General features: G+C 39.6%; 1 long non-coding RNA gene across 4 annotated transcripts in view; it reads left to right on the top strand.

The window, feature by feature from the left end:
• Positions 1 to 22,564, top strand: part of LOC147913457 (uncharacterized) — a 134,743-nt gene that overhangs the window by 75,537 nt on the left and 36,642 nt on the right. Inside the window, exon 6 of one of the 4 annotated variants that reach the window (XR_015548729.1) lies at positions 8,537 to 9,343. The exons of 2 other annotated variants lie outside the window; for them this stretch is intronic. This is a non-coding gene — a long non-coding RNA (uncharacterized LOC147913457). Of the gene's footprint in view, positions 1 to 7; positions 5,686 to 8,536; positions 9,344 to 22,564 lie in introns of those variants that run through there. One more of the 4 variants, XR_015548728.1, reaches the window with a different exon arrangement.

Raw genomic sequence — 22,564 nt, 5'->3', positions numbered from 1 at the left:
CATATAGGTTCATTGTACTAAAAACAAGAATCAAAAGTTATGGAAGTATATAAAGTAGAAAGTGGATGCTCCCAGGCCCATTAATAGGAGAGAATAAATCAAGAAAGAGGAAGACATAGAATGCAGGGAAAGGAGATCAACAGAAGAAAGGGCTGGCAAGACGCCACCAGATGATGTCAATAGCGATCCCAAAATGACAGCCCTGTGTGGCATAAATGACAATCATTTCCAACTGCAGTTAGTCAAAAGGCTCTGGAAAAACTTTCCTCAGGTACAATGTAATGGCTAGAGTACCCCAGATAATTGCAAAGACTGTGTTGAATGGCATGTTCTCCAAAACTAGGGCATATGGACGGTGAAACTGGACATCATTGTAACACCAGACGAACAGGCATAGACTGGGATGACGGTCACAGTGATGTGAACAAAATAGTATGCAAGAAAAAAAAGTGACCCTAATTTACTAGATAGCAAACCTGATAATATTCCTTATAATAATGTGAACTCTGAATATTAATCCAAACAAAATTACAAATTAACCATAGTGGAAAGATGAGAGCATGGACAGGGTACACAGGTGTGGCGGGAATGGCGGAAGAAAGAGAACGAAATCCTTATCTTCTACAGTGAGAAACTGATAGATAATGCATAAAACTGAAAAATCAAGAAGTAGCGAAATAAGCATGTTATTTAGAGACAAAAAGGCAAATACAAAATTCAGCAGCTAAAATGGGTAAATGTAGGGAAAAAAAAAAAGATGTACAGAGAAGAACAAGGAATTGCTGTTTTTCATAATTATTTGCCTATTAAAGCTTTATACATTTCTATCTTTGATATAAATAAAAAGTAAAAAAACAAACAAAAAAAAGAACAACAAAGGAAAGATGGGAGACAGGCAGGAAAGAAGGGAGAGAAGGAGAGAGCAACGTACTAAAAATATTAATAGAAACGTCAAGTCCAAACTGTATTTGACAGGATTTCCCAAGGTATATTTATTTTGTTTTGGTAACTTGCAGGCAAAAGGGCAGGCAAAGTCTATAAAAGAAATAATACTCCTTAATCTTTACTGGAATGGGAAATGAGGGCAAGCCGAGATGATGCTGTAGCATGCCTTGGAAACATATATTCAGAAAGGAGTTATTCAGCAGTATTTGTTTTCAAAGCCATGAACGGTAGGTTTTTTATTTTCTTAGCCAAGTTTTCAGTTACAAACAGATGTTGTTGAGCAATCTAGAAAAGGAAGTTGCAAAAATAATGGGGAAAATAAAACCCATCTACCGACACCTTTTCTTTCTCTGCTATGTTCTTGCGGTTGCTAATGCTTCAGCCTAACAGATATTGTCCTTATGAAGACACCAACTGCCTGATTGCAATTTGATTTTCAGAAATCCTAACCAAGGTGTTCTGATTTTACCTAAAGAAAACGTGGTGCAGATGACATCTTCTCATCATTGACTTACCCTCCTCAGGAGTTTGGGAAAAGGCCATATTATCATTTCCACCAGTGATACACTTTACACAAATCCCTATGTGGAGGCTATTACCAGAGGCTGCTTCCTGGTAGATGTATATTCCTGGGGCCCCAAAACTCTCTGTTATAGGTACACATTTTCTCACCTTCTCTGAGTGCATTTCTTATAAAAGCAAGAAAAATTGATAGGTACAAAGACTCTCAGTTGGCACCAAATCCTAATAAGGGTGTCTATAGCACTATTTTTTTATAGGACTCCGTTATAAAACATTTACTAACTCAATCCCAATCTTTGAACTCGAAAATAGAGAAACAACCTAATTTAGTGTCAACAATTGCTATAGATAGTGGGCTCCACAGAGAGCCGTCCCCTGCTTCCACTAGCACAGCGGAACCAGCACAGCAGGAAAGGAAAACAAGACACATATAGAACGAAATTCTTACTCCGTGAGTGTCTAGCTGTGTAATTTTTGAGATATTTAACCACTCTGAACCTTAGTCTCTTTATCTGAAACATAAAGAAGGTAAGGCCTTCTTTACTATGCTCTACCATAATAAGGCTCTTACTTAAGGAAGTCATTCAACAAATATTAGAGTTCCCTTTCCTCTTATTTCTTGGCGCCTGGGGAAAGAGTGTGCAGGCGTCATCCCTACTTTTCCTTTTACATGACCCAGGTTCCATGCTCTCTCCCTTATTTGGGATACAAGAAGAAAGTGAAAAAATTGGCCTGAGAAAGACCACCCTTGTGTGCTTGCATTCAATTCACATTAGAGGATTTGGAAAATCACTTCAACTCCCTGGGTTCTGTTCTTTCACTCTTGAATCTGGACATCGTTAAACCATTGGCAGAGATATTTTTCTAGTGACATTGTCAATTCAAAGGCTAGCCAGGGCCAGCTAGACTGCCTTTTTAGGGAAGAGTCTCTTAACAGAGATTGTGTGATAATGGTAACTCATTGGTGTCCCTTGTCAGGAACGTTAGGAGGAAAGGCAGTGAAGAAAAACCATAAACCATGTCAGAGATATGGAAAATTTGGGGATCAAATTTTTTCATAAATTAGCAGATTATAATCAGGAATTCCTCATCTTTTCTCCTTGGATATCATCTATAATGTGATCTTGCTCTTGTGTAGAACAGAATACACAAAAATCTTAGGACCTGGAAAAATTTTAGAGATCCTTAAAAGAGATAACCCCAATTTACAAATATAGAAACTATTCACAGAGATCAAGAGCCTCTCCAACATAGTACAGCTTATTAGTGGTGGATCCCATTTCTATCCATGCACTTTTCTCTTTAGTTTATATATACCAGTGTGTATGAAAACTTATTTTTGTGTACTGTAGATTTATGTCACTGTATTGTTCTACTTTTTAGGAATTAGCTAATTGGCTTTACAGTTATTTTCAGGAACTCTCAACAAAAGTCATGCTTTCTATTTAGGTGAGACATTTTAAAGGGTGAATGTACAAGGAGAGGCTGGGTGTTTTGAGAATCCAAACAGAAAATAAGGAAATTGTCTGACACCTTGTTGCTAACTCTTGAAATAAAAATGAGACTACTGCTTCCCTCCTCTTATGGTTCTTAGGTTCTTCTTTGAATTTAGAAATGTGAAAGATGATTTGCTAAAACCCAGAAAGTTGCTATGCAACCTACATATGAAATTATTTCTCCCAACCTTTAATCCTGAGGATCTATAATTCTGCTATTTAAGAAACAAACATGCCATGTCAGAAGGAAGGAGAATATAACAGTAGACATCTGAATCAACTATCAATCTACTTTTCCAGCTTGTCATGGCTCCTTAGACTGTTCAAGGAAACCTCACAAATGGAATTGATTTACCATAAAATGTGCCTATTTTCCATTAAAGCTTGTTCGTTGCTTCACAAGGCACCGGAGTTACCAACGTTTCATTGGTTGACCCTGCAGGGCCACCTCCAGGTCTTGTTCGTCCAGAAAATGAACCGTGCATAAGAGAGGCTTGGAGGGAGAGGTTTTATTCGCATCAGTTGTTCTGCACATTGCTTAAACTAGAAACGTTAGCAGTTCCTTGAAGAGAGCAGCATTAGTCAGACCCCTAGGGGAAATAGAGAGAAATGGAACTTACTCTGTCACATGCTTGATAGAAACATGTCAGTTGAGACAGGCATAGAGCAGGATATAAGAAATCTGTTTTCAAAGCTTCAGTGGAATGGGTGAAGGCGTTAGAGCCCTTCAGATCCCGGTTAAAAGTCCAGAGCTGCTTCGTACCTATTGTATGACATTGATGAAGTCAACCTTCAAAATTCACCTCCTTCATGCATTGAACGAGCATATGTTAACTCAAGAAGTTGTTACGGGAATTAAATAAAATAACATAAGTAAGGTGCTCATTCCAGATGGGGTCATCAGTGTGTACACAATTAATGCCAGCAATCCTAATAATTATGATGCTGATGGTTATTATTCTAATCCAGGCACTGCAATTTACCAGTTATATGTCCGTGGGTGAGGAATTCTGAGTTTCATTTTCTTCCATTGGAAAATAAGGAGAATAGTATTTACCTTGCAGTGTTGTTTTGAGAACCAGGAATGGTAGCCTTAGTATCTAGCCTAGCACAGGCAGATTCTTGATGACTTGTTTGTATTGTTTTCACTACCACCTATTATTTATATAATAATCTGATTCAACTTGAGAGAACTCATATTTTTTGTAAAGGTTGGCTTTTCCTGATATGATAAATTTATACACCAGTCCATCTGATAAATGTTTACTCAAGAATAGATAAGATTTCTCTGTTTCATTAGCTCCTATTCAAGCTCCCTTAGACATAACTCCTCAAAATTTGTGATTGAAAATCAAACCAGTGTCCTCTACTATGAATAAGGCTTATCAGGGCCACTGTGAAAGGAACACACAAAAAATTCCTCAGTTTATGGAGATACACACTGTCAGCAATTTTGTCAGGGCAGAAAAAACAACTAGGATTAAAATGTCTAGAGAACATTTTATGCTCTTTGGCCTTGACCTTCTGAGTGTCTTATTGTCACATGCTGGTTTATCAATCAAAGAAGAATGGGCTTTATTCAACTAGCATTCTGCAGGACCTGTTAGCCATCTAGTCTGCACACTCCAGACACCAGAATCTTATTCAGTTATCAGTTGGATCCACATGGTTACAGCACATCTTTTAAACAATGCCAAAATGCTTTTTTTTTTTCAATTGAGAAAAAAAAGAAGATAGTTGAGAACACAGAGCTCAAAATATGCAAGAACAACATGTAGTTTCTTTTGAAATCCTAAGTTCTGTTTTTTCGGCTCTGCAGTGCCAGTCCACTTCCCCACCTCTCCCTACCAATTCAACCCTCCTTAGCGTCTGTGGCTTAAAGGTTCCCACACCAGCATTGAAGTTGTCCTTCTGGAGATCTGTCCAAGGCTCTGGGATCCTAAAAACTCTACTTTTGATCTTGGCTAATCTGTTCTCAACCAGACATATGCTTCCAAATAATATTTGCAAATTAGTTGATAAAGATGAACCTCCCCTTTAGGGAAGTTAGGCCTCTTCAACTATTCTATGATGCGTCAGTTTAGGTGTCTTAGCCTGGGGTTCTCCAATAAAAGATAGAGCCCGTGACAAGGGGAAAGTAAATTGGGGGTAATTAATCCTAAGGAACAAGAGTAAGGGGCTTGGTAGAGTGAAATTGGGAAGAGAAAGTAAACCAAGGTTGTCTTATCAAACTGGTCATTGCTGTGGGCAACTGGCCTTGATCCTGCTAGAGACTCTCTGAGAAGCCATGCAGAAGGTGATTCTGAGTTGTTCACCTGAGGGATGAAAGAGTGGATGATTCGTCCAGTTTCCCATCCTCCACTGGTCAAGGGTTGCCCTCACTGAGATATTAACATTTTCTCCCTTTTGGGTTTTTCATGTAGCAGAATGACTGGCCAGGTTCCCATAGGCACGTCACTCGGGCTGTGACAGAGAAGCCCAGGACAGAAAACAGCTTCACAGTGCAGCTAAGATAAGGTACAGTCTGCTTTCCCCCGCCACGGCTGGTTGTCATAGCAATGACTGGAGTAAAATGATTTACTCTAAGGTAATGTAAAGCAGGGCACAGAGGTGACCCTGTTGCTCATATGGCCTCAGTGGCATGACTCACATTAATATGATACTCTTCAATATTTTTATCAACTCTCACAAACTGTAAACAAAACCTCATCACTTCCATTCCAAAGCCTGAATCCTGTTTTGGTGAGAGATATAGCTCTTTCAACAGTTAATGCATGTTTTTAAAACTCCCCCTGGAGCCACCTCACAAACTGGTTTGGAATTACACATTTTAAAAGTGAATTTTAAAAACATTCATTGAACAGTTATTATGCTAGGTCTTTTTGAAGACAGGCAGAATACAAAAAGAACAAAACATGGTAAATTCCCTCAAGGAGTTCATTGACTACTCAGGGGAGATGAGGTAAGACAGATAATTGAAAAAGTTGAATGAAGCTAATAGAATAGGAGTAATATTGAATGTATACTGAATGTGCAGCAATTACTCAGCAAGTAGTAGTCAATGCTACAGGATCCTACCCAGGTATCTGGAAACAAGACAGATGATCTGACATAGATGGAAACAAACATGGATACAAATACATAGAAATGGTGGACAAAATATAATTAATTTGTTTTAAATAGCTCTTACCCAAAGAAGAAAATAGCTATTTCCAGAAGCCAAAAATAAAAACTACCCTCAGTCTGGCCCTGTGGCTTAGCAGTTAAGTGCGCGCGCTCTGCTGCTGGCGGCCCGGGTTTGGACCCCGGGCGCACACCGAGGAACCGCTTCTCCGGCCATGCTGAGGCCGCGTCCCACATACAGCAACTAGAAGGATGTGCAGCTATGACACACAACTATCTACAGCAACTAGAAGGATGTGCAGCTATGACATACAACTATCTACAGCAACTAGAAGGATGTGCAGCTATGACATACAACTATCTACTTTGGGGGAGAAATAAATAAATAAGTAAAATTTAAAAAAAAAAAAACTGCCCTCAGAATCTAGGGCTGTGGTTTTAATATCCATGAGGGAAGAGAGGGTGTGGCTGAAGGGGGTGAGGCGTGGGAGAGCAGAATCAAGCCCCCAAATACTAATCAGAACCACAGAGAGCTTCCTGGCTTATGCAAAAGTGAATCAAGAAAAATTATCCAACCAACCAAAATCACAGGAAAAATCTTGCCGAGATAGGCAAACAGAAGGAGGATGTTACCATAAGAGTTAGTAGTTTACTTCCTGTGGGAGAGAGGGAGTAATGTTTAGGAGGTAGCATTTAGGGACCTTCTACATTCTAGAAATGTCCTATTTCATGACCTGGCTGGTGGCTTCATGAGCATTCACTTAGTGATAATTCATTACACTGTACAATTTTATTTTCTCTACATTCCTATATGCATGTTATAATTCACAACACAAATGTTTAATGAAAAAATAACAAAGAGATTTCATTATCTCATATGACATGAAGGTAGGTAGGTAGTTTACCAGTGGCGTCAACGTTATGACACCACCGCTTTCTTGAAAAACTATCAGTATCACTTGCATTAGTTCCAGTCCTCGAAAAGTAGACACCAAGATGGGATTAAACATGCAAGACATGTATTTGAAACGCCTGTTAGAGAAGAAATGGGGAGAGTTAAGGAGGTGAGGCAAGCCTCCAGACCACAATGCAGGTCTGTGTGAAGGAGAGAGGAAATGAAGAAGTATTGGATCAGTAGAGTCTCAGGCGGCAGGACCATTCTAAGATGCTTCAGCCAGGCCTATGGGGAGTCCTCAAGCCAAACTCGCCCTGCAGAGGAAACCTGCTTCTTGCAGGATTGACCTGCCTTAGCGTGCCTGCCATGCTCAGTCATGGGCTGAGAGCAGCTGTGGGAAGTGAGTCCTCTGGGGAAATGCAATGATAGATTCAGAGGCCAGCAGCTGGGGCTCTCCACCCGTTACACTCCCCACAGCAGGAGATCTGAGCAGCACATTTCCATGGCTGTTGCATCTACTAAAGGGGGTGCAAACTGTGAAAACTCCAACACAGCAATGCCAATAAATAAGACACAAAACAATTTGAATTGCAGAATTACTAACGTATGATGTTAATATAAATAACTGATACACTAATAAAACTTTATGATCATTCTAATCAGTAAATCTTGAATATTTATGAAATGGTATGGAGCACATTATTCTACATGAAAGACTAGGGAAACAAGATTTTGTATCCATGGAGGTCTACTTGAGAGTAACAGCTAATAAAAGGAAGTGATTTCTATTCCTAAAGCCCCAAGAAGCCTGTTGAGCACTTCTGTTAAGAACATTTGGCTTTGTCTTTCAACACTGATAACCAAGATGATAGAGAAAATTCCAGCAAGTGGGGATGCGTAATCTTTATTGCTGTCCTGGTCTAGAGTCTGAACAGTCTAGAGAAATGTGCATTTAATTAAAGGCATTTAACTGGAGCTTGCCAGATTGTAACAGAAAGGAAACAAACTACCAACCCAATCCCATGTGATTTAATGGTGATGATAGGATGTGAAGAAAATAACTAGTTCTAACAACATTTCCAGGGGTTCCCAGCCCCTTTGCTAGAAGCAGAGGGGGAAAAGGGCAGGCATTCACATTTACCATTTAGAAAGTTTCTCTGAAATATTTTATCCTCTCCTGGTGTTTTTCATACCGTGATTGTGCTATTTAGGTTTCACATTGAAGAGTAGATTAGGAACTGTCAGCACAAAGGAAGTCAATAGTGGAGGAAATGGAGAGAACTGGTGTGTGTGTGTTGGTGGCCTTGTACTTCATTCCTTATATTCACAGAAACTTAGTCATCCTTGGGTTATCCCACAGTTTAATCGAGGAAATGGTCTTACCTCAACATTGAACTCCCAGCTATGCCTCTTTTTCTATAGGCAAAAAGCCTGGTGAAATAAAAAGAGGAAAATTAGTTGGAAACTAGGTCAGAGGTTCTTTATCATATTATGAAGTAAATATGCTGCTTATTTACCATAGTGCTTCTAAAGTAATGGTCCTAAATTCCTTCAGTTCATTTTCAGAGGCAACGGAGGCACTACCATTTTAAAATGTTGCTACCTGCGCTATAAACAAAATGGCAGCCTTTCCCTTTTCAGGTAAGTGAAGTGAAAAATTGAGCCACTGAATTTGTAACCAAGTGAAACAAACCTGGATTCTTGTCCCATTAGGGAAAGGATGAGTTCATTTTCAGGTACGACATTAAGCAGGAACATCTTTTTCATAACTGTAAGTACGGGAGAAGGATGTGCAAGGATATTGGAAAGCCAAATAGGGAGCTACTAGAATAGTCCCGATTAGATTAGAATAATCCCACCTCCCACTACGGAACACGAAGGAAACCAATCCTTCCCTCCCTGCCATCATCTTCACTCCTACCCTGGCTGTCATGACACAGGCAAGTGTCACCCCGTCTGATGCTCTCGTTCAGGACTTTGAATTCTGAATAAATAACACAAAGAAAACAGGACAGTTAGAATCTGTTCACAGCGATAGTAATAGTGACGGTGTCTGTAGCAAAGCCACAGCTTCCTAGCCAGACGTCTGTTGTGCTGCCTTCCTCCTGACCTTTTGAAGCTGCCTCGCCTCTCGTCCTTTCGTCAAGCTTCTCCTGCAGTCTCCCACTGATACTTGGAGCGCTCGACATCCTTGTGACAACATTTCTTTTTGCTTAAGATTACTACAAAAGCAGTTTTGCAATAAAAGGCAACCTAACTGATGACACCAGCTAAGCAGGCAAAGTCATGCAGAAATTCTAATCTCAGTGGGGATCAGGGAGCTAAAGAGGAGCCTGGGGTAAAAGTTCAGCCACAGAGAGGGAAGGGAAAATAAAGGTCAGCGGGCAGACTGGGGTCTCCCCACGCAGCTGAGTACTAACCCTTCAACAGCTCGGCTAATTCCCTTGCCATCAGCTAGTGAGGCTGGGGTCCTCATGGACCCCCTGCTCTGGTAAAGCACATCACAGAAAATGGCTGCTATTGAACCTGCCAGGGCTAAGCCTGCGTATGCCAGTCTCCATGGGAAGAGACCCAGAGAAAGCAGGGCCTGGGAGGCTGTGAACATGGGGAACACATGTGCATCTGACTAATCATTGGTGAGAACTCTAGAGCTGGCAAAACTTAATAAGTCAAGAAGATCCATGGAAGGGTCTTTCTCCACTAAGTAGGGAGGTACTTCTTCCTTAGGACAGAAACAGAACTTGGAAAGATGGGGAACGAGGCAGCAAGGTTAGAGATAAGTATATGTGCAGTCAGTTATATTAGTGGCTTCTATTTTCTACTTTATTATCTTTATTGTGGTAACATTGGTTTATAATATTCTATAAATTTCAAGTGTACATCATTATATTTCAATTTCTGTGTAGACTACATCATGTTCACCACCCATCAAAGACTAATTGCCATCTGTCACTGTACACACGTGCCCTTTTACTCCTTTAGCCTTCCCCCTTTCCCGTCTGGTAATCACCAATCTAATCTCTGTGTCTATGTGTTTGTTTGTTGTTGTACTTGTTGTTGTTGTTTGGTTTTTTTTTTTTTTTTTTTTTTTGCTGAGGAAGATTCACCCTGAGCTAACATCCATGCCAATCTTCCTCTATGTTTTTTTTTTTTGGTACGTGGGCCACCAGCACAGCATGGCTGCTAACAGAGCAGTGTAGGTCTGCACCTGAGAACTGACCCGGGGCCACAAAAGCAGAGTGCACTGAACTTAACCACTAGACCACCAAGGCTGGCCCTGTTGTTGTTTTTATCTTCCACATATGAGTGAAATCATGTAGTATTTGGCTTTCTCTGTCTGACTTATTTCGCTGAGCGTAATACCCTCAAGGTCTATCAACGTTGTCACAAAATGGCAAGATTTCATCTTTTTTTTATTGCTGAGTAGTATTCTGTTGTATATATACACCACATCTTCTTTATCCATTCATCCATCAGTGGGCACTTAGGTTCTTTCCAAGTTTTGGCTATTGTGAATAATGCGGCAGTGAACACAGGGGTGCAAATATCTTTTCGAATTAGTGTTTTTGTGTTCTTTGGATAAATACCTAGAAGTGGAATAGCTGGATCGTACGGTAGTTTATTTTTAATTTTTTGAGAAATTTCCATATTGTTTTCCATAGTGGCTGCAGCAATTTACATTCCCACTGGCAGTGTATGAGGGTTCCCTTTTCTCCACATCCTCTCCAACACTTGTTTTTTTCTTCTCTTTTTAATAATAGCCATTCTGATGGGCATGAGGCGATATCTTCTTGTAATTTTGATTTGCATTTCCCTAATAATTAGAGTTGTTAAACATCTTTTCATGTGCCTGTTGGCCATCTGTATATCTTCTTTGGAAAAATGTCTGTTCAGATCCTTTGCCCATTTTTTGATCAGGTTGTTTGTTTTTTTGTTGTTGAGTTGTATGAGTTCTTTATATATTATGGATATTAACCCCTTATCAGATATACGATTTGCAAATATCTTCTCCCAATTGTTAGGTTGTCTTTTTCCTTTGTTGATGGTTTCGTTTGCTGTGAAGAAGGTTTTTAGTTTGATGCAGTCTCATTTGTTTATTAGTGGCTTCTGTTTTCTATGTGAAGCAGGAAGGAAGGACATCTGCTGAGAATGAAGGAGTGAGAGAATGGATAGGGGTTTGAAGAGCAGATAAAAGTTTTGGATGGTCAATATCAGGGAAAAGTATGAATATAAAGAACACTGAATGGTACTTAGGTCCAGATGAAATTGAAAATAACAAACTTAAATGGATTCTGTCTAACTATGTGCTTTTTCTCCAGCAACACCATGCCCAGAAGTGCTAGCTGTAAAAATAATGGTCAGACCACTCAAAAGCTAAGGACTATAGAAAATTAGTAGAAGGCCGAAGGGGAGAGAGAAGTGAGAGTGTTGATAAGAGGGTTAGAGGAATGCGGAAACATAGGTTATGGGCTAGTCCAGGGAGGGGAGTGAAACTAGGAAGGAACTGAACGAATGGAAAACCAGGAAGGAGCCAGAGCCGAGAGGGTATGATGAGGTGGAAAAACAGGTTTAGCTGGCAGGATGGAAGCTGGACAGGTGGGGAGGTGACAGCGATAGGGCTTTGCAATCAGAAAACGGGATAGCAGATTTTAGGATAATGTGACTTTGGAAATGAGAGCTCGGGAGGAATGGAGGTAGCGGTCACATGGGTAGGAGTTCACTGTCTCTGAAGAAAGGATGCTGCACACAACATTCCCAGGATATTGAAGTTACCCAAGATGATGGCCGGATTTGAATAGAGAAGATACATATCAGGTGTCAGTCTCCTAAATGAGTGTAGAACAATTGGGAATGAGAGTGAAAGAAAGCAGCAGAGCTGAGATGTATGGTTCTAAAAGGAGGGGTGATACAACACAATGAGGTAGAAAAGGAGTGCAAAAACATATTTAAATTATTTTAGTTTAAAGAAATGTTTTACCTTGGAGTCGTCATGGGTCCTTCCTTCTCACTTACCTCCCACACCAAATCAACTGAGTTCTCTACATGCCTCTTTTGAAAACTATGTCTCTTTAGTTGGTTTAACTTCTTCATCATCTCTTGTGTGAACTACTGTTGTGAACAGGCCTCCTGTTATAAAATGAAATGATATTTAAAATATTCACCCCCTAGCATATAGCTCATGACTTGTATTATTTGTGCTCTGCATTGTTTCTTTATTAATAAAAATTATTAATATCTCTTAGTTTCAAAAAACAAAAAAGAAATGTTTTTTTTTTTTTTTAAAGATTTTATTTATTTTATTTTTTCCCCCCAAAGCCCCAGTAGATAGTTGTATGTCATAGCTGCACATCCTTCCAGCTGCTGTATGTGGGACTCGGCCTCAGGATGGAGGGAGAAGCGGTGCCTCGATGCACACCCAGGATCCGAACCCGGGGCCACCAGCATTGCAGCGCACGCACTTAACCACCAAGCCACAGGGCCGGCCCGAAATGTTTTAATTATTGTAACCAGAAGACCAGAGGTGGGATGGGTTTCAAGGGTGGTTCAACCGTGACATCAAGACCTTGGTTCTTTCTGTCTTTATTCTTAGCCCAGAGCTTTAACCTGAGTTAACTTTGAAGTCTTGAGATGGCTTCCAGTAGCAATCCTAGCTATGTGCTCCCTGCTCACATTCAGCAGGAGATAGAGAGACTGCATTTTCAAAAGGAGGACAGAACTTTCCAAAACGCCTCCAGGAAATCTCTTCTTGCGTCTCATTGAATACAATTAGGTCACATACCAATTTCTAAACCAATCACCAGAAGAAAATAGCCTTACTTAAGACAAGACATGCCCAACTCTGGAGCTGAGGTCAACTCCCCATATTACACTGTTGCTTCTCAATAGAATGGGAGCAGCTGTTGGGGAGTCCACCATAACCTCCATCTCTCACCTGCATCTGTGACATTTCCTCAGCTTCTTCCCTTAATGTGGTCAGTCTGGAATGGGTAACAAATAATGACTTCAATTCTCAGAATAAACAAAGTTTTGACTTTCTATTAAAGAATCAAGTTTGCCTTGGTGTCACTTGACACACTACTCAATTCATAACATTCGCGTGGGAACATAATCTTCACAATTGCAAATGGAGATACAAGCTAGAGAAGGTCATTCTCTCTTATAAAACTGCAGCAACCTTGTGGTCTCTTGCTGAGGCTCCAGAACAGTCCTTATGCTCTTTCCACGAAGACTACAGAGATTGTCCTTCAGCTACGCTCCTAAATGTCACGTTGCTTCTACGTCTTACATGCTGAAGGTGGAGACCAAGAACGGTACTTGGGTCTGGAAGTCTAGAAGTCCATACAGACTCTTGTAGCAGGCACAGAGGCAATGTGGGCATAGAGACAGGTGGGCAGACCCACCAAATGCCAAGGCAAATACAAGCCATTCACTATTCTGCTTAAAAACATTCAGCGGCTCCCACACACAGAACAATGTCCCAATTCCGTAGAACTGCATAAAAGACTATTTACAAGCAGGCAAAGTCAATGTACCAGCTTCATTGCCCACCTTGCATTCCAAATACATTCTCCACATCCATGAACACTCCTTTTTATCTATATGCTTTTGAAGATTCTTTTTCCTCTTTCAAGAAGAATTTCCTGAAGAATTCCTTCCCCTACTTTGATAGTCAATTGTCGCTCATTCATCATTGATATAACTCACTATATTAACACTTAGCCAAACCCCACAACAACAGCCAAATAGTTGATATTTTAAAAGAAAAGTCCAGCATTTTCTGACTTTCTTATCTTGGTGTTTTAAAAATTGTAAGTAGTTAGGTATGTCTTTGGGAATAAATCGTTGGATTGCTCATTTTCAGCAAGGAGTCTGGTGTCGTGCAGCCCCAACTTTAGACATATGTAGATGATTGACGTAGAGACATGGTGTGAAATGAGGTGAAGTGAAGCAAACCAATAGGGCAGGACAGAAGTGTCAAAACTGATTGGCCAGTGTACATTTTTTAAATGTGTAGGCAGTTTTTCTGGAGGCCAAACCCAATGAGTGGCTTGTTTTGAAAATAACGCCATAACCTTCTTAAGCAATTGTTTTATTGTCTGTAACACATATATAAAACTGCTGCATTAGGAAAATGAGTCACTGTGTTTACTTTGTTCCTCTGCTAATGAAACAAATGATTTTTTTCTTTATAAGATACGGAAATTTTAAACGCTGTTCCCAGGCTGAGAGAACATTGGGCCAGTTACTCCCACCACATTCTTCTTCTGAGAGCACACAACTCCCATCTGATCTAGGGCTGTTCTTGTCTGGGCTTGTTCTTTCCAAACTATGTCATCCCTTTCACCATTAAGAAATGACATGAGTGGGACTGGCCTGGTGGCACAAGCGGTTAAGCGCACACCCTCTGCTGCAGCTGCTCAGGGTTCGCCGGTTCGGATCCCGGGTGCGCACTGACGCACTGCTTGGCAAGCCATGCTGTGGCGGTGTCCCATATAAAGTGGAGGAAGATGGGCAGGGATGTTAGCCCAGGGCGAGTCTTCCTCAGCAACAAAAAGAGGAAGATTGGCAGATGTTAGCACAGGGCTGATCTCCTCACAAAAGGAAAAAAAAAAAAGAAATGACATGAGCTTTAGTTTAGTTCTTGAGGTAAGGTTCACCGCTGTGTTTATAAATATTATGCGGGAAATAAAAGGAAAATGGAAAGCTGTCTCCACTCCATTCCAAATCCCAGCATTACATAACTGACAGACCAAGGAGTGAAAGGAGGAAGGGAATGCACAGTTACTAAATCCGTATTATGTACCAGGCAAGGCTTCCAGATTGTAACTTCCCCCAGAGTTGAGATACTGTCTTAGTCATCTCCGTAGCCTCAATACCTAGCACAGTTTCTGGAACGTCAGCAGACGCTCAATAAGCATTTATTTACTGAACCAATCTCAATCCATTCCAGATGTTATCTTATTTAATCCTCACAACCACTCTGTGAATTTGGAAGTATTTTCTTCATTCAACAAAGAGGTTAAGTAACTTGCCCAAGGTCACACTTAAAGGCCTGGATTACAAACAAAAGATGTAAGACTAGAAGGCATCTTAGACGCCATCTAGAAAAATGCAACTTTTAATAGATGAAACAAAATGTCCAGCAAATTTAAGTGACTGTGTCACACAAGGCGTTGCTATAGAAGTGAAAATCAAGACAACATATGCATTCAAGCTTAAAACATTCTGGGCAATGAGTTTGACCATACATACAGTAATGTATAGGATGCAACTGACATTTTGAGAGCGTTTTGAGGATCCCTGCAATGTGGCAGGAATAAAGATGACTAAGCAACAGACCTTGCCCTTAAGAATCTCAGCATGTGGTGAAGATGAAAGACAGAAACAGAAATAGCACAATAAAGCAGACCCTAAGCTTTTACAGAGTTATGAAGCAAGTGCTGTGAGAGCACAAATGACAGAGCAAAGAACTCGGCACTAAAGAGAAAGAGGACTAAGGATGTTGTTAAAGAAACAGGAGCAGGAGCAAAGGACAAAGTCACAAAAGGTCCTGAAGTAGAAAGAGAATCATGTGAAACTCTGTAGGGTGGTTGCTTAGGATATGTGGGAGGAAACGGTAGGATATAATGTTGGAAATGCAGGTTGTTATCAGACGTGAAGGGGTCTGCCCCTGTCCATTGGCTAAAGGGATAAGGATGATTCTCTGAAACGTTTTGTGTCAAGTACCCAGAGAAGACTCCTATGTGTTGGTTGACCCGTGGCATCTTTCTTTAACTTCCAAGGGCTCCTTCCCAATCTGCTGGTTTCCTTCTCTGTCTTTGACATTCTGGAAGGAAAACTAGTCCAATAATTGAATCTTGATCCAAACTCACAACCAATTGTCTCACAACTCAATTTGTCTGTCTCACAATTTCAACAGTATAAAAGCACTATAGTCCCCTAGTATTCCAACAAGGTAAGAGTCTCCTCTTCTGGATGAAACTACCTTCTTCCTATAATAGAGAGAAAGGGTTGGTGCACAAAGACTTGATTGAAAAGAATACAGATGGGACAGTTTACATAAAGCATGTAGGTCAACAAGATGGGTGGATAGAACACTAAAGCATAATTAAAACAACTTAGGCAATTGTTTTTAAACTGAGTTTTGAGAAATGATGTGAGATTTCACATTAAGGATATTCATGTGCCTTTAAGAGCATTGCAATAATCAGTAATTATTTTTGAAGAAGTAATATAAATTACAATGTTGCCTAATATTTGAGAGGCTCTTGTGCCAAATACTCCCACCACAGAGCTTTCCTAAGAGAATGGAAGTCCCAGGATCCTGTGTACCTAGCAATGGCATGTGTACATGACATCATGATTTCACTTATCAAGGGATAAAATGAGTCACATCTGAAATTGCTTCATCTCATGGAAGCCAAACAACCCGTGAATTTCAAAAATATGGACTCAGTTTATTTTACAGAAAGTTCATAGGCTAAAAATGCATGTCCTATTCTAGGCTATTGAAGCAAGAAAAGACTCATGTCTTCTGCTGGGTGTACCTCTAAACCTGCTTCTTCATCCTGAGGAACCTGTGTGACTTCAAAATAGCAGAACGATTCTTTCTGCTACAAGTTTTTCTTCAGTCACGGATATGCTTCTAGGACTCCATTTCCTGACACTGTTCCTTTCCCCTTTCAGGCAGGCCCACCTGAGTTTCAAACACTTCAACTGCTTCTTCAGTGGATGCAGGTAGACTCTGCTTCCCTTTTCCTCTATTTTCTGAGCCAGATATTCAGTTTCCTATTACACTCCTCTATATTTGGCCTTATGGAGTGTCTACCAGTGAGAAATATAAGGTGAATGATTTCTGGGTTTGCCAAAAGCATCCATCATCCAAACAAATCTTTTCCATCCTTACTTCCCCTACTTGGATAACTCTACCTAAAATCCCGCCTCTCATCAGCCTAACATTTATCTCAGATCTGATTTCAATTTATTGTTGTCCTGGCTAACTCCCCTTCAGCATGCATTGTCCTACCTTTCCTGAAAGTCTGCACGTTTTCTGAGCAAAATCTCTAATGACAAACTTCCCTATTGACCACAAATACATCATTTTGAAACCCACCTAATAGGGCTTGATGCATTTTTTTGTTAAATTTCCAAGTCTTCCCCTCTCTCAAATCTGTCCACATTATCTAAACCCTCCTCGTATGTAGCTTTTTCAGCCTTTGAGGGCTGGTTCTCCGAAGGTTATTTTTTATTATCCAGAGCTTTCAGAAGGCACAACTCAATGTAGATGGTCCCCAACTTACGATGGCTCAACTTTACGATGACATAAAGGTGATATGCATTCAGCAGAAATTGTATGTCACATTTTGAATTTTGATCTTGTCTCAGGCTCGTGCTATGCAGTACAATCCTTTCTCATGATACTGGGCAGCGGCAGCAAGCCACAGCTCCCACTCAGCTACACGATCATTAGGATAAACAACCAATACACTTACACCCATTCTGTACCCAGACAACCATTCTGTTTTTCACTTTGAGTACAGTATTCAATAAATTATATGAGATATTCAACACTTTATTGTAAAATAGGATTTCTGTTAGATGACTTGGCTCAACTGTAGGCTAATGTAAGTGTTCTGAGCACATTTAAGTTAGGCTAATCTAAGCTATGATATTCGGTAGGTTAGGTGTATTAAATGCATTTTCGACTTGTGATATTTTCAACTTATGATGGATTTATCAGGATGTAACCCCCTTGTAAGTCAAGGAAGAGCTGTATTTCCTCAGATTCTCATTCCATCTGGTGAAGTCAGTGCAATATGCTCTCTGTAATCTTGCCTCTCTTCTGGTATCTGTGGTCATATTCCTTTTTATTTGTCCCACCTTTAAGAGTAGTTGGGTTGATTTAAACAGAGAAAGAAATTTATTGGAAGGATATCCAGTTGTCCACATCCTCAGGAAGACTAGAGAACTATGTTCAGAATGAGCAAATAAAAAGAGAGGCTACACCACCAAAACCACAGGCAAAATCATGCCACAAAACCAGTCCAGCAAGGACACAACCACATATCAGGGCCACTGCCAAGACTGTCCCCACTGCCAGCATTGACACTGGCTCTCCCGCTGCCTTGGTTACCAGTGTACACACTAATGCCACACAGCCAGAGAGATCTCCCCAGTGTTCCTGACCCTTTGCCTCGATAGTTTCTGACTTGAAATCTGAGACACTTGGGTCTGATTTTCAAGTCTAAGAACAAAGGTTTTGCTCATGGGAGGTTGGAAACTAGGCTTCAGGCCTATTCAGGTTCTATAGTGGAAGATGAGCTCTGCCACCCAAGAACCATATAGTACAGATTTCCTAAATGTAGATCCAGGATTCAGATTCTAAACAGACAAAAAAAACACGTCCACTGCGTCTTGATTGCCTTATGGAACACCTAGGGGACAACATATCTATATAATACACTATTGTTGGGCTCCTTACATGGAATATGTCTCTTTCATCCTCCTTCACCTTGCACTGCAGTTCCCAAACTGTGCTCTGAGGTGCCCTGGGTGCCCCAGAGAACTCAGGAGACCCAATAAAATTTTAAATTCTCAAGGACAGCACAGCAGCATCTGTCGGACACTGCTGCTACCTCGAGGAAATTCACAGTGTCATTAGATCATGCTACATTCCTCTCAGTGACATTCCTGTCTTTGCAAAGCTGGGCTTTCAGCAGTTGCCACAATGAAAAGCAACTACCACATGAAAATCAATGCGGAAGAGGAAATGAGAGTGGCAGTGTCCAGGCACTCCAAGGTTGGTGAAGTTGGACAATGCCCAAGAGGGACACACATCCCAGTGTATTCAAGAATGAAACTAAATATTACTTTCCCTTTATGCGTATACACTGTTTTATTCAAGAATATGTTTATTCAGGAATCAAACTAAATATTACTTTTCCTTTATGTGTATATATTGTTTTTATTCAAGAATGTGTTTATTCAAGAATCAAACTAAGTATTACTTTTTCTTTATGTATATATATTTGCTTTACAAATAGCTACATGGTTGTTAAAACATACATACTTATTAAGGTGTCTGAACCTTATAACTTAATAAACGGAACTACGAGGTATTTCTTTTGGCCCAGAGGTGTGGTGGAAAAAATTTTTAAGACACTAATGATACCACGAACCAAAACAGTTTAGGAAATTCTGAACTAGCACAATGTCTATTGATTTAAAAAAATGAATGCTTTATTCTTTACAGTCCTGCCTTGTTCCTGAGAAGCCAGCACTGTCCTCTCTCAAAGAACAGTAACTTAGGAGTAAAGTCAAGGGTTAATAGGAAGGCCATAGCCTCTCACTCAGATGACAGGTGTCAAGTGGGTGATTAGGATTTCCACAAGCAAATGACACAGCTGGGAGACACCAGGAGATGAAGGCACAGAGGAGTACATAGCGAATGGTGAGAACCCCAACGAACAGGACAGGTTCAGGGAACCTCCTAATCTTCTAGAAAAGGGACTCATGTGCCCATTACCTAGCAGGATTGTACTGTATTATTGCTTCTGGAAAAGTAAGGATGCCTATATATACAGCAGAGAGAGCCTGAAAAATTACTCTGACAGGTGGAGAATATATAAGCATGATGCAGAAAACTTCCATGTGTGGAGAGAAGAAACAGCTATCAAGGATATTATTTGGCCTATTTTAATTATCTTGCTTAGTGACATTTCCAAGGATAGTCTCATGTTTATGGATGAGTTTCAAAGGGGGATGCAGATAACGACAGAAGAACCTTATACAAGTCATTAAACCCAGCTCTCTCTTGCGTAGAAAGAATTTATTCACCTAGCAACTAGCCTTCCAAAACTCTTCCTCTGTGTTGATCTGAGTTTTTTGGTAACCTTAAGAGTGAATTTTGTACATGGAGAATAATTATTTAAATACTTGTTTACTGAAATTAGTCCAATCTAGGACAGCTACAAATTCAAAAACCTGCTTCTTTATTTGACCTTTAAGTTCAGCCTGCAGATATTATTTTCCTATTTATAAGTCTAGCAAGTTTTAACAGGAACTTTTAAGAGTTCTTTGAATTATGTTTGATCCCACATACACTCTTGAATAAGTAAATAGCTTCAAACATGTTGAACTGCATTAATAAATTTAATATAGTCTCCATCTTTTTAAAATATTTCAATAGCCTGACTTAACAAATATAACCTCCCTAACTATTAATTGATATTCTTATTCATCTAATAAGTTTATTAATAGTGTGACTGTCAAGTTCTCTTAAATGTTACAAATACACAACAAATTTTAAAAATAACAAAAAAACAAATATTAGATTCCTTTTGAATACAAAATATTAATACTATGGCTTTAATTCTTTTAAATGTTTCTGTAATTCATTTCAAGTCTTCCCAAGACTAAAGGTTCCCAGTTAACTGAAGTTTCCTGCTCAGTAGGGAAGAATTCACTAACCCGGTTAACCAAGGTTCCGCATGTGATTACAAGATTATAGCAATCTCAGTAAATCATAGACCTGAAGCTGCAGACAGACAGAGCAATTCTTCTTACCACATCAGTGGCATGCCAAATTCTTTTTTACATCACTATGTCATAAGCCTCAGAACTGGAAGGGGTTGGTCTTGAAAAATAAGTGCAAATAAAAATCTATTATAACTTCCATGTAGTCATTGTGAAGGTATAAGAGTTAATTTTACTACTAGGCCCTCAAGTATAAGATTGTAACATAGCTATAGTCTTCTAATCTAATAAAATCTAACTCCTTATCTTGTGTTCAAAGGTCTCTATTATCCTTTTGGTTCTGTGAAAATCCCAGGGGATCTGGTATGGTCCAGAACATTCAGGGAACATTCTTCTCATCTTTAAATCTCTGCAGTCACAGTTGATAAGGCCATTGTCTAAATCCACCCAGTCTCTTGAAGGTGAGCAGCTCTGGGACAAGCCTGAGAGCCTCAGGTAGGGTCCAGCCTCCCAGAAGCACCAGCCCACCCTGCTATCAGTGGTCTTGCCACCACCGAGGAATACCAAATGGGAGAAGTCTACTCACAGAGTCAGCCAAATTTCCAAATGCCTCCCTATATCAGCCCATCTCCACCTCTCCTAACCCTAGAAATAACTTCACCACCAGCATAATCCAGCTCCAAGCCCAACTTTCAACAAACACATCTGGAAGGGAATGGTCTTCTGGATAACAAACGACTTTGGCTATTGACCCAGCGAGGCAAACACCACTTGGGTTACAATCTCAGGAGGCTGGGGGATAAAGACCCGCAGCAAGAAGAACAAATCGTAAATTAATATCACAATGAATTATCCCGCCACAGAAGCTATATATCTGTCCTAATAATAACAACCTTACGCAAAACATTTTCTAGAATTGCTTTATATATGTTTTAGCAGCTGTACCAGAGAAAAGGTTTATTTCTATAAATCACACCCAAAAGTGTGTGCATGACCACAGAATTGACTGCAATCCTTTCATAACAATACTTTTGGAACTACACAGTTTGCGCAGTTTATATTTATAAATCATGTAAGTGTAGAAGTATGATGTGGTCAATATTTAGTAAATGCTACTTTGAAAACAGTAGTTCATAATTACCATAGCCTAAGATCATTTTAGTGAGTATTTAAATACAATAAAAGGACTAGCTAAACCACATGATTCTCTTATTATATATTATGTCACCATACTGTCTAGTATTAAAATTATTGACTCTCAGAATAAATTCTTAGTTCAAAAGCACAACTGTTACAGATAAAACTTACTAAGTTATATCGTGACTCAATGGAAAAGTCATTAGAATTTCTTTATTTTGTGGGGACTGCCAATTATTAAATAACAAATGCAGAGAATAAGAAAGAATAAAAAACCTAAACATTACTTATTAGTATTCCCTTATAATTTTAGAAACCTTAGGTTACATGATTAACCCTTTTACCTCTTAAAAATCATTTAAGATAGCTTACAAAACTAAATAAATTCACGAAGATGTCAAATTACAGAATAAGATAGTTTCATGAACAAAACCACTCAACATACAGTTAAATCCATGAATTCTTATTGATAATAAAAAACAAATAAATAAATGGGGGTGAAAGGAAAGCCATTCATAAACTAAATGACAACTAATAAATATTAAAGGAATAATAAAGATAGATATTGTGACCATCACAATAATAATTGATTCATGCAAGAATCCTCAATGGAGACAAAGGGATCATCAAAGGATAAGAATTTGAGCAGAATTTGAAGAGAAAGCATTTCTCTTTACATCATTTATTTACATCATCTCAAATTATCTGCCTATAGATTGTATTTCTGACCTGAAGATCCAAAAGCAAAGCCCAGGGTAACTAGAGTTCAGAGAGAGTGACAGGGACATCCCAAAGGAGAGAGAGTCAGGGAAGTGGCAACCCAATTCTGATAATACCCTTACCCAAATTCAGGGCTGACCGCAAAACCACATATATATGGTTCAGACTCCAAAAAGCTTGCAGCTAAGGCTAAAAAAAACAAAAAATAAATAATTGAATATTTTAACTTCCAACCCTCACAGGTTAGACA

The sequence above is a fragment of the Ceratotherium simum genome, chromosome 27 (genome assembly GCF_057802395.1).
Source record: "Ceratotherium simum simum isolate JZ-2026a chromosome 27, ASM5780239v1, whole genome shotgun sequence".
NCBI lineage: Eukaryota > Metazoa > Chordata > Mammalia > Perissodactyla > Rhinocerotidae > Ceratotherium > Ceratotherium simum.
Note: the sequence above shows the minus strand (reverse complement) of the source record. Positions and strands in the feature narration are given on the sequence as shown.